A 12,365-nucleotide genomic window follows, 5' to 3' on the forward strand; every position below is an offset into this window, starting at 1 on the left:
ATATACTGGGCATGCTCATACACTTAGTAGCATAGGAGGCATGCTCACACACTTAGTAGCACAGGGCTGTTCGGAATGCACTACTATGTGTCCATCTACACAAAGATATACTGGGCATGCTCATACACTTAGTAAACATGGAAGGCCACAGTGGCCATGCTATTACAGGTAGACGTAAAGAACATTGTAATGGGCTATGGTGTTAGTAGCTGTCATTGTTAGCAGGAACGCTGCTCTGCATATAATTGACACCGTTCTTTTACACAATGTTTGCTGTCATTCTGGGATGACATGGCTGATAGTAGACAGGCCTTTGACACATATCACATGCATCCATGATTCAAGGGAGTGGGGATAATACCCAAGTCGCATCCGCCCACACAGTGCCATTCCAAGGCAAATGTCCTAAACACAGGATAACTCCCTGACACCTACAGGACAACTGCATTGTTTTCCTATGCTAACCAGTGCTGTGCAGTGAGGAACACATAGCTGATGGCTCTGTAGTGCACAATAGCACTACCACCATATACCTCAGAACCTAGCATTACCACCATATGCCTCAAAACCAGGCATGTGGGCCATAACACAGGTACAGACTGCTCCAGGTGGTGTCCCCACATACATAAAGGCCACTCACATGTACTGACCAGTACCCCCATGAAAGACATCACAGATGAGTCATGTGCAGGACAGTGTCACATGCTGCATTCCATGATGGAAACCTCAGACACCACCATGCCCTCGGACCACCAACACGCATCCGTACATGTTGTAGGACATATAAGTGTACACCACCATGTGACCCTTGACCTGTGAACTGTACCAAGCTCTACATCAACTGTAGAGAGTACCCATGTACTGACACAGTTGCATCATGTGTTATGCAATGCAGTGATACCACTGTCTGTAACCAGGTCAGCTGTACACATACCAGGGGCCCTCGGTACATTCCACCATTAGCAGACGACTGTTGTTGTACAGCAGTACACACCCTCATGTATGGATATGACATACATGTACCTGCCCTGGGTATGCACATGTCATACACACACAAAACATACATGTAAATAGCATAGCTGTTGTTGTCCTTTGTGCAAACAGGTGGCTACAGCCATTACACACATGCACATAGAATGTAGGTCCATGGCTGCTGAATGCTAACAGTACATAAGGTGTGATATCAATGTTGACAGAGGTAACATTCCTTCTGTACTGGTCAACCATTACACCCATCATATCATACAACAGTCCATGTGTCATGTATGTCATTACACATGTCCACCAATTGCAATGCCTACAAACATGCCCAAATGTCAGGATTGTAGGACCTACACACCTGTACACGTAGTGTTGTGCATTCAGATAACATGCGTGTGCAGTTGCTGATGTATGCAGGTGATGTGCATCCTAGTACATCATGCAGTTGCAATGCAGCCTCAACATTACCAACTGTATATGGTGATATGCTGAATGTACGGAAAGATGTACCTCAGGTATGGACAGATGTGTGGAAATAACTAAGTGGTGTAGCATCTTTACAGATGGATGTTTGCTATGGACAGCTCACAGGTGTGTCACTAGCAGTCCTACAATAACCTGTGTAACCGGTAAGCAATGGTTTTGTTAATTGGAGGACATAACACACAACTTAGATAGCGGTCAGGGTGACAGCGAAGGTAGATCACTTGACACCTGTTAATAGTTAGGACGTCCCATGTGCCACAGGAAGCATCAGTACAGTTTGTAACACATGCAATACTGCTGTACGTCTGTCATACATATCACGAGCTAGGCAGGTCTGAGAGTCACAGTACTGACATGTGTGGTTGCGTGTGTGTCCATATATGTCACGTATGGTGGGGAATACATCTCAGTTGTTACTCACTCTCCTGTACACTAGTGTACACATCTGTACAGACTGCAATGTAGAAAGCAGGACATAGGCAGAGGCGTGTATCTCACACATGTGAGGTATCTGTATATGCGTGACATAGGTGTATTCAATAGTGAATGCCACAGTGTATGTATGTAGGGCTGTCTGATCCCTGGGGTGAGGATGTATGTTACCATACTGAACCGATAAGACCCCTCCTCCCATCCAGGTGATGCATTCTACTATCCATGTTGATGCCCCCAATCTTAGGCCATACTGACTACCTGTACATGTGTATTCTCTGTGGCACGTCATGTAGGTGCACAGTACTGTAATGATGATTTGCACATAGGCAGGGGTCCTCACCTGACCTCATCAGTAGCAACTGTGTACGAGTGTGTGTTTTTATTTTTTATTTTTATTTTACATTTGTTGACTGGGCTAGTCTAACTGGATACATGTCCATTTTCAGTTGAAGCCCAGGGAGATAAGCTCCAAGACAGAACAATGAAAACAACAACATAACAAATAAGCAACAGTAAACAAGAATCATTTACAATGCATATTCCAGGTTAACACAGTACATTCAGTGAGGACAACAGCCTAGCAGGGCAGAATGCAGGCATAATATAGCATACTGGTACAATATATGATGTTCTAGAGAGAGATAGTAATTGGGGTCAATAAGGAAGGAATAACAGTTTATGAGTAGAATAGGTAGGTATAGCAATGTATGAAGAGACACATGACTAGTCAGGTTTAGTACAGGGGCATAACCAGTGTGTTCTGAGGAACACTTTCAATTTGTTTTTGAAGAGTGAAAGTGAGGGAAGTGAGGAAAGTTCACTGGGGAGGAGAATCCAGGCTTTTCCAACAGTATTAGAGAAGAGGGAGTCACCAGCCTTGTTGTTTGGTTTAGAGGTATGTACTAGAAGTTTGTGAGAAGACCTTAACAATTTTAGATTTTTATAGGGGGTGATGAGTGTCGATAGAATAGCAGTTTTGGAAGGTTTATAAAGAGTGTTGTGGGCTATAGATAGTTGATGGAATTTAATCAGGTTTTATAGTTCAAGCCATCCCAGCTGCTTTATATTAATGCAATGGTGGGTTCTAAATGGGTTGCCTGTAGCAAATCTGGCAATGCTATTGTAGGACAGTTCCAGTTTGCTGAGGTTAATTTAGATAGCTTAGTACAAATGGGTGAGGCATAAAGAAATGTAAAGATTAGATGAGTGTGAGCTATAGTGATTTTAGCTGTAGGTAAAAGGAAGGTTTTAATCCCATAGAGAGAGCCAAGTTTTTTTGTTGGCAATTTTATTAGTATTGTTGATAGGGATATCAAAGTTCAGATTGTTGTCAATGGCGATACCCAATAGTTTGGTGGTTGGGTCTGGTGATATAATAGTTTTACAGGTAGAGATAACTGAGAAATCAAGAGGAGAGGACTTGTGGGTAGGAGAGAAGAGGAGGAGTTTAGTTTTTTGGGGGGTTTAGGAGAAGGCACCTCTGTGTGAACCATTGTTCAACTGTGTTAAATACATTCTGGGTATGAAAGTGAAGTTCAGAAGAGGAAGTTGCTGAGCATATCAGTGTGGAGTCATCAGCATATTGTATGCATGTGGCTTGGGGGATGGCAAGATGAAGATCATTAATAAATATGGAAAAAAGTAGAGATCCTAGGATGGACCCTTGAGGGACACCAAGGTTAATGGACAGGAGGGTAGATCGAGACTTGCACCATAGTATGGCCTGTTGTCTTTTATCTAGGTAGGACTGGAACCACTTTATGGAAGATGTATCTAGTAACAGAGATTTAAGTATTTTGATGAGAATCTGGTGATTTACCATGTCAAATGCTTTAGACAGGTCAATAAATAGTGCTGAAGAAAGCTTCTTAAGGTTGCGGTTTTTATTGATACAATCAGTGAAGGAAAGAAGGGCAGTGGTAGAGCTATGTGAAAGTCTGAATCCACATCGACAGTTGGAAAATAAATTATTTTGGGTTAGATGGTCAAGTAATTGTCTATGAATGCATTTCTCCATGATCTTTGCCAAAGGAGAGAGAAGGGCAATGGGGCAGTAGTTAGAGAGTTCATTGGAGTGTCCACCTTTATGGAGGGGGATAATATGGGAAATTTTCCATAAGCTAGGGATTTGACCTTTGGTAATAGTTCTATTGATCAGAATGGAAATGGGATAAGCAATAGCTTTGGCTGATTGTTGTAGAAATTCAGCAGGTAGTTGGTCTGCTGAGGGAGAGCATGGTTTTAGTTTCTGTAGTAGGGTTAGAACATATGTTGTTGGGACAGGTTGAATATTGAAAGGAGGGGGTGAGGTTGATTTATAGGAAGGTAGAGTGAAGTTAGGTGATAGCTGACTAGCTAGTGTTTGGATAGCATTAGTAAAAAGGTATTGAAAACATTGGCTGTATTCATGGGATTTTTGTGGTCAGTATTTTGAGGGTTTGGAGTAGTGGATTGACATGGATGGAGTAGTTGGTTAATACTAGGCCAAGATTTTTGTGGATTGTTTTGATTAGCTTGTTGAGATTGTAGGCAGTAGTTTCTTTTATTGGAAATTATAGCTTTCTTGGTATCATTTCTTAGCTGTCTAAAGGTTTGTTGGTCAACAGGTTTTTTAGTCTTTCTCCATTTTGCCCAAAATTTATTTCTAAGATTTATTTTGTGTTTGCTTTCTTTTGACAGCCATGGTGCAGTGTTGGTTTTAATTCTAATTAATCTGGTTGGAGCATGGTGGTTGACAATGGCAAGGAAGTTAGAGTTAAAGTAATTAATGGCTTCTTCTAAAGGGAGGTGTTGTAAGGGAGACCAGTTGCAAGCTCCTAGTTCCATTTGGAGTAGTTCAGGGTTAAAATTCTTTTTAGATCTGATGTTTTTGACAGATGTTGGAATGGGAGTGTTGGTTTTATGTCTGATGATGTAGGTAAGTAAGTGGTCACTTAAATCATCAAGGAGAGTTCCAGAATCATAAGTGTGAGGATGATGGTTTATGAGAATCCAGTCTAATAAGCTTGCTTTCTTGTTTGATTTATTTATCCTAGTGGGGGAGGTAATGGTTTCTGAATACCCATATAGGTTAATGTGGGTTATGGGGAGGCTGCTACACGAGCAGTTCCAATCAATGTTTGTATTGCCTAGGATTATGGTTTCTTGGGGCAGGTGTTGGGAAAGCCAACAAAGTATATTTTCCATGGTGGCAGTGTTGTTACCAGGTGGTAGATACATACGGAAAATATAGATGGATGTGGCATTGTTAAGATGAAGTTTGGAGATAAGAATTTCTGCATTGGAGTCTAGAGGTAGTTTACAGTCGTGAGTGGTTAATTGTAAGCTAGATTTATATAGAATAGCAACCCCACCACCTTTCTTGGTTACTCGGTCTAGTCTCAGGATATTATATCCAGGTGGGATGATTTCATTGTCTTTGGTTACAGGTTTTAACCATGTTTCTGTTAAGCAGAGAACATCAAAGGAGTAGACTTCAGTTAGAGCTTGGAGTTGAGTTACTTTATTGTTAATGCTATGTATATTAAGATGAGCTATTAAGAGGGAGTTAGAAGGTTTAGAGAGGGCATGAGTAGGTGACTGTTTGTGGTTATCGAGAGAGATGAGTTGTTGTTGGGCCTGGGTTAGGGTGGATGTCACCATCCATTAATGAGAGTAGTGGACTTAGATAGTTTGGGTTAGGGAATATGCTGTATAGAAGTATGCCTTTCCTGGGATTTAGATTGTTGTATTTTATGTGTAGTGTTCTATGATATTTAGGAAGTATGTAGTTAGGTGAAGATGTTATATTAGCATGGATAAAAAGGAGAGGAAGGGATGGAGAGTTGGTTTCCTTATTAGGGTAGTTTAAGTGTGGACATAGTGGGTGTTCAAAGGAGGTGAGGTAGGTAGGTGAAGATTAAAGGAGGAGTAGTGAGAGTGTGAATAAGAGTAGGACATAAGATGGGGTGGGTGGTTTATACATTGTATGAATAAGTATAGATTGTCAGTTAGAATATAGAAGTAGAAAGGGTGGGGATGAAAGAAGGGAGAAGGGTGTGGAATGATTAAAGGGGAGTGGTGAGAGGTTAGATATGAGAGAAGTTGGGTGATTGAAGAGTATTAAGAGTAAAGGTAGGAGGAAGAGGTGTGTTTGGAGATTAATGGTAAGAGGAAGAGGTGTGTTTAGAGAGTAATGATAAGAGGAAGAGGTGTGGTTAGAGAGTAATGGTAAGAGGAAGAGGTGTGGTTAGTAAGTAGAAGGGTAGGGCCCCTGGGGGTGGGTGGAAATTGGGTTAGGGGAGAGCGGAATGAACCCGCAGGGTGAACAGAGCGGGTAGAAACAGATACTGAAGCAGTTAGTGAAAATCAATCAGCTGGACTGACTCCAGGTGGTAGGTTGGAATAGTATAGAGGCTAGAAAGGTGTATGTGGACAGTAGAAGTGGAGGGAAAAATGAGAGGACTAAATAGCACTTCATGGACTACAGTACTGAAGAAATTAAGGTAAGTAGCTGGCCATGGGAAAAAGGTAATAGGAGATTATGGCTGGAATAAGGGTGCCACCTAGTGGACAGTTCAAGTATTGCAGGCTTGTATGAGAGGGAGTAAGTTGGTAGACAGCAAGGAACAGTGTATGTAAGACAAGAGGGGTATCTATGCAGGCTGGAGGAGAGAGGAAGTGAAGATACAGAAGAGGGGGGAGCAGAGGCTGCTGGCTGTCCTAGCTCAGGACTGGCTTTAACACCTGTGCTAGTGGTACAATAATAGAAAGTCTTTCTTGTAGGAATTATTCAGCAGACATACTTTACTGGTTTCCTTGAAAGAGGGATTGTAGGGTAATTATGCAATGAGGTGACCAGCCGATATTTGGAGAGGGTTCTTTAGATTCCTACTGACTAGTGCTGGAAGCACAGGATGAGCAGGGTAATTTACTGGTTTCCTTGAAAGCAGGATTTTAGGGTAGTTACGCAATGAGGTGACCCACCGATATTTGAAGAGGGTTCTTTAGATTCCTACTGACTAGTGCTGGAAGCACAGGATGAGCAGGGTAATTTACTGGTTTCCTTGAAAGAGGGATTATAGGGTAGTTATGCAAAGAGGTGACCCGCCGATATTTAGAGAGGGTTCTTTAGATTCCTACTGACTAGTGCTAGAAGCACAGGATAAGCAGGGTAATTTACTGGTTTCTTTGAAAGAGGGATTGTACTGTAGTTATGCAGTGAGGTGACCCACTGATATTTGGAAAGGGTTCTTTAGATGATTCCTACTGACTAGTGCTGGAAGCACAGGATGAGCAGGGTAACACAGAGGTTCGATGCTGGGTGAGGAGCAGACAGCAGCCAGGGCTTATCCCAAGTCCTAAAGATGTGTTACTGTGTCGGTGAATCGGTGAGTGTGTGTGTGTGTTACTGTGTCACTGAATACATATGTGTCAATACCAGAGTGTGTGGGTGCAGTTGTGTGTTGACATCCTGTCATGGGAACATGAATTATTGATTTCCAATGAAGCATCACACTTCCCACTGACCTCTACCCTTGTAATCAGCTAGACCACTCTCTTACCTTACCACTCCATGTAACTGTACCTGTGAAGTCACCCTTTATGGATGTCACGTCTGTAGCCACAGTAGCTTAATACACAGCTATCATGCTCTTGGATCAGTAGACGTGTATGTAACATGGGACATTTTCACTGGTATGTGGCAGCTACACGGTGCATGCTGGTATATTCATACATACCTGTGAGTAGTCCACATTGACATATGGGACACTAACTGCAAACAGTGACATCCACCGGCACGTGCAATTAGACCTGAAGGAGGACAGCAGAACATCATGACCAACATGCAGTTACTGTTGTTACACAAGACACATACTGTTAACAGTACGAAATGCATTGTACACCTGTAGTACATGGTATTTCTGCTGCCTGTCAACAGTAGTCAACAATTATAAAATACACTTATCATCCCAGTCTGTTCACCCTGTGCATCAGACTATATGAGTATGTCCCTGCACCGATGGTGTGGATGCCAGGGATGTGGCACAGGCATCATCACATGCACAAGGTGATAATGTTTGCCAGAGGCCTAGGCTGCACCATTGGATGACATCATGTGTGTGGGTTAGGGCCTTTGATCGAATTGGGCATGTGTGGATGTTATGCATGTGTGTGTTGTGGAGCCCTACATATATTTCCAGTGTGTGTGTGTGTATGTATGCACACAGTTCTGCCATGTGTCTGGCCAACACAGGGGTATTATTGACAGCTGCAGACTGTACAGGTGAGGTTTTACAGTTCATGGTGTCCGGCCACGGACATGTGACCTTGTCTGCCAGGGGTTGCATGGGCACTACCAGGCAGAGGTGCAGATTGTGCACTGTCTAATGTCACTTGTCCACTGGAACAGTGCCCCTGTTGGGACCATCCCAGGCCATGTGCACATGGCCTGCTGTGTCATGGTGTGGACAGCACAACACCAGATGCACTGCTGCTGCTACCACCACTATGAGTGGACATGTGAGGTAGCTCGTACACATAGACCTGAAACAGGTGATGTAGCAGGCCTACATCCATGTGCCCGATGCCTCACTCCTACCAGATGTTCCAACACAGACAGATCACGCTCGCGGATTGTCATACCACGGGGTCAAGGACTCCAACCATGTCACCCAACCATCTATCCAAAGCTTCAGCAATCTGCTGTTGAGCATTTACCATTGCCTGGAGGATGTTGTTTAAAGAATGGACAGCAGCCCTCTGAAGCCTCTGATCTACTCTGTTGTGCCATTCAGCACGTGCCTGTGCCTCCATTACAGCCTGAAACATGCATCTGGTAACACCAGCTGCTGAGCTCTGTCTTGCAGGAGCATGTTGGACAGAGGTCCTTCTACGTGCAGCTCTGGCCACGTGCCTGTGTGCAGGCACACCTTCCATAGCCCCCACACTTTCCTGTTCCAAGCTACCATGCACCAACTGTCCTTTCTCTATGGCCAATGGTGATGCGGTATGTGCAGGCATGGGATCTGTGTGCAGGGATGAGGGGGATATAGCTGGATGGGCAACCAATGGCACTGTTTCAGCCTCTGACAAGTCTGCCTGTGACTCAATCATGTGTTCATCATCACTGCTAGAGTCTGTGGAGACACTAACTTCAGATGCACTGCAGGAGGGCAATGCAACTACATCACCTGTGAGGGCAGACAAGAACTGTACTTTACATTCCACACAATAAACCCACACACACACACATGTGATATGACAGAAGGCATGCAACATGCATGTGATACGGCAGACGGCATGCAGCACAGACAATAATAGTGGTAGTTATCATACATCCCTGGGTTGCACACCACAGCATGCGTGTGTCATAGCAGACAGCATGCAAATTACACAATCATAGCAGTAGTTAGCATACATCCCTGTGTTACACCTTGTAGAACAGCACAGGTTAACAGTACACCTGCCTGATGTGTGGCATATGACATTGACAATCACATGTGGTATGACATGTGATCTGATGTGTGCAATGACATGCATACATGTTTAACACAATGGTGTCCTGTCAAATATACAGTGAGGCAATGATGTCCCAATGCAGTGTTGTCTGTCCACCCTACAGATATACTGCACATTTAGTTGATGTGCATGGCCATTGCAGGGAATCATGAGGCATCTCTATTGCTATACAGTGTGAGTTACAGACACAGTTCATAGCCATGACTGTGTTCAGATACAATACATATATATACTGTGGAATGTGACCCATGTCACTGAGGTGTATACACACTAAACCATGATGTGAAAGTTGTGACACAGGTCACTGATGGGTATACGGATGACACCTCTGCACATCTGCAACCACATTGTTGCTGCCTGGCAACTATAGCCAAACATGGCGAACACGTCAGTACACCATGTCGCACATGACATCTGTGTACCAAACACACACACACACACACACACACACACACACACACACACACACACACACACGAGGAGCAAGTATGACATTGATGTCCAACACCAGCAAGGGGAATGTACTGTATCTGTGGGCTGATGCGGATACTGTACAGGTGACTGCTGTCATGTTGTGACACTCTCAAGATGTTCAACACATCTTATGTGGTAGGTGATGTTACGCCTACACAAGATGTGCACAGGCCTGTAGGATGTCTAGCGTTCCCCATCTACAATATGACCATTACACAAAGGCCATAGTTGGACCATGTGTAGCCATTGTACGACAGTGTGTACACACAAGCACATCAAGTCTACTGTGTGTGTTGCTCCATGTCTCTGGCCATCCTCCATGGCCATGTGTATACATGTGTTGGCAAAATTATTGTGACGGGCATCTGTTTCACATGTCTGTGTTGTCCCATATGTCATACACCCATAGATGTCATATGCTCCACTGATGACAGGGTTATGCAGACAAAGGGTGGTATGTGGGATATGTTGTCAGGTTAGGAAGGCAGTGTTGCAGCCAGGCCACTAGATGTCATGGACATGTCAAGATAGCACATCACATTGTGTGAAATTCATAGCAGGGCTATGATCCACACCAGTGAATCCTGTGGGCTGGCCATACTCCAGCCCACTGTGTAGTACTGCTTGTATTTCCCACATGTGTAGTTCTGATCTGTAGTACATGTCCCTACAGTGAACAGCACCTCCACCATTGTATGCATAGCTGTCCACACATCTGGCAATGACAGTTTGTGAGGATTCATGTCTTTGAGATGATTCGCATAGTTTGCAAGTGTTGCACATGGGTAGACATTGTGATGCATTGCAGGTCTGACCTGTATATTGTGACAGGACCATACATTATGTGTACATGGCAGATCTGTGCAATACGATTCCTGATAAATAATAACAGTCTCACGTACAATGGGCTGCTGTCACAGCAGAATGCTAGAGGTACCTAAATAGGAGTAACACAGCAGTATGAGCATTATCCACACCTGTATAATGGCTACAGGGTGCAATATGCAAGTTAAAACATACACCAGTACATTAGACTATACTATGGTGTATGCACATGTGTGCATACAAATAGTAGCATACTATGGTATGCGGCATGTGTGCATACATGCCTTGCATATGATGTTACATTACATATTGTACAGTGACACATGCAACTATATGGAATATAGTTGTTATAGGTTCAGTACTGACTTACCAGGCAACTCCAGGCTCAGTGGTTGAGAGACACCCGCCTCCACAATATCGGCTAAGGCTTGTAGATGTGGTTCTGCAGATGTCCCCAGGTTGGCCAGTAGCTCCTCGGTACATGTGAGTGGGGGCTGGGTTGGTGGTCCACCACCTGTTGCACCTTGTTCCCTGGTGATTGCATTCGCACGCTGTTTCGCCCAATGAGGTCTGTACAGTGTCTGCGCACCTGCTGGTATGTGCGGTTGTGGCCACCCACATCATTAACCCTCCTGCAAAGTTCCATCCACAGGGAATTCCCACTGCTGTGCATCCTGTGGCACATGGCTGAACAGGATATCATGATTGTCAAGTAGGTATGGGATGAGGGCCTCATCCTTCAAGTGGGTAAAAGGGGGTAGCCTTGCACGTGGCATACCTGGAAGACATAATGATGGAGACAGGTCACAGTAACTCACAGAGACATACAGAGCTACAGCTGAACATACATGTGTATGACATTTATTATGTTTAAATAGTTGCATTTGCAAACCTACATAACACTGATGTGTTTGTGTCACACACATGTGACACAATGGTGAGTGGATATTATTACCATATATGTGTGTGTGTGTCACCTAATTACATTGCTCATACTCCATGTGGATGTTGTCTTGATGTGGGCATGTCTGTTTGCCTGTACTGGTGTTCCTACCTATTAGCACATGGCTGGATGTGTCCACATTAATGCAGTCGACCTTGATACTGTGTATATGTCACATACAAAGACTTACACTACTTTAACAGACATGACCTGTGACCCTGCAGACTTGCTCACATAAGGTTTTACATGTATGTGTTTTGCCATATACATCTACATGGCGCTGTACAGCAATTCAACATCCTGCCATGTATCACCTGTGTTGCACATGTGATACACATGTGATACACATGGGACACTGGCTAGCCAGATGGTATTTGCAGGGATGGATATCAACTATAGCATGTACAGTCAAAGTCAACTAGTGGACTATATGCCATGGGCCATGTATAAATCTAGGATGAAAAGGTACCTGGCAGTAGCCGACAGGTGGGTCTGTGGGGACAGGTGGAGCAGTGCCACATTACTGATCCACAGGGTTAATGACAAATTTACCATGCGGTCATCACACCATGTCTGAGAGGGGAGTGATGTGCAGCTTTGATGGACAGGAATGCATAGAATGGCATGACTATGTAAAGTGTATGGGACAAGGATCTGTCCAGCATGTGGAAGGTGGATGTCCATGAAGTATATGTGTGAGATCAAGATGTGTACGTGTAGC

Source organism: Protopterus annectens, chromosome 3.part0 (genome assembly GCF_019279795.1).
Source record: "Protopterus annectens isolate FY-2018-M chromosome 3.part0, PAN1.0, whole genome shotgun sequence".
In the NCBI taxonomy this organism is placed as follows: Eukaryota; Metazoa; Chordata; order Ceratodontiformes; family Protopteridae; genus Protopterus; species Protopterus annectens.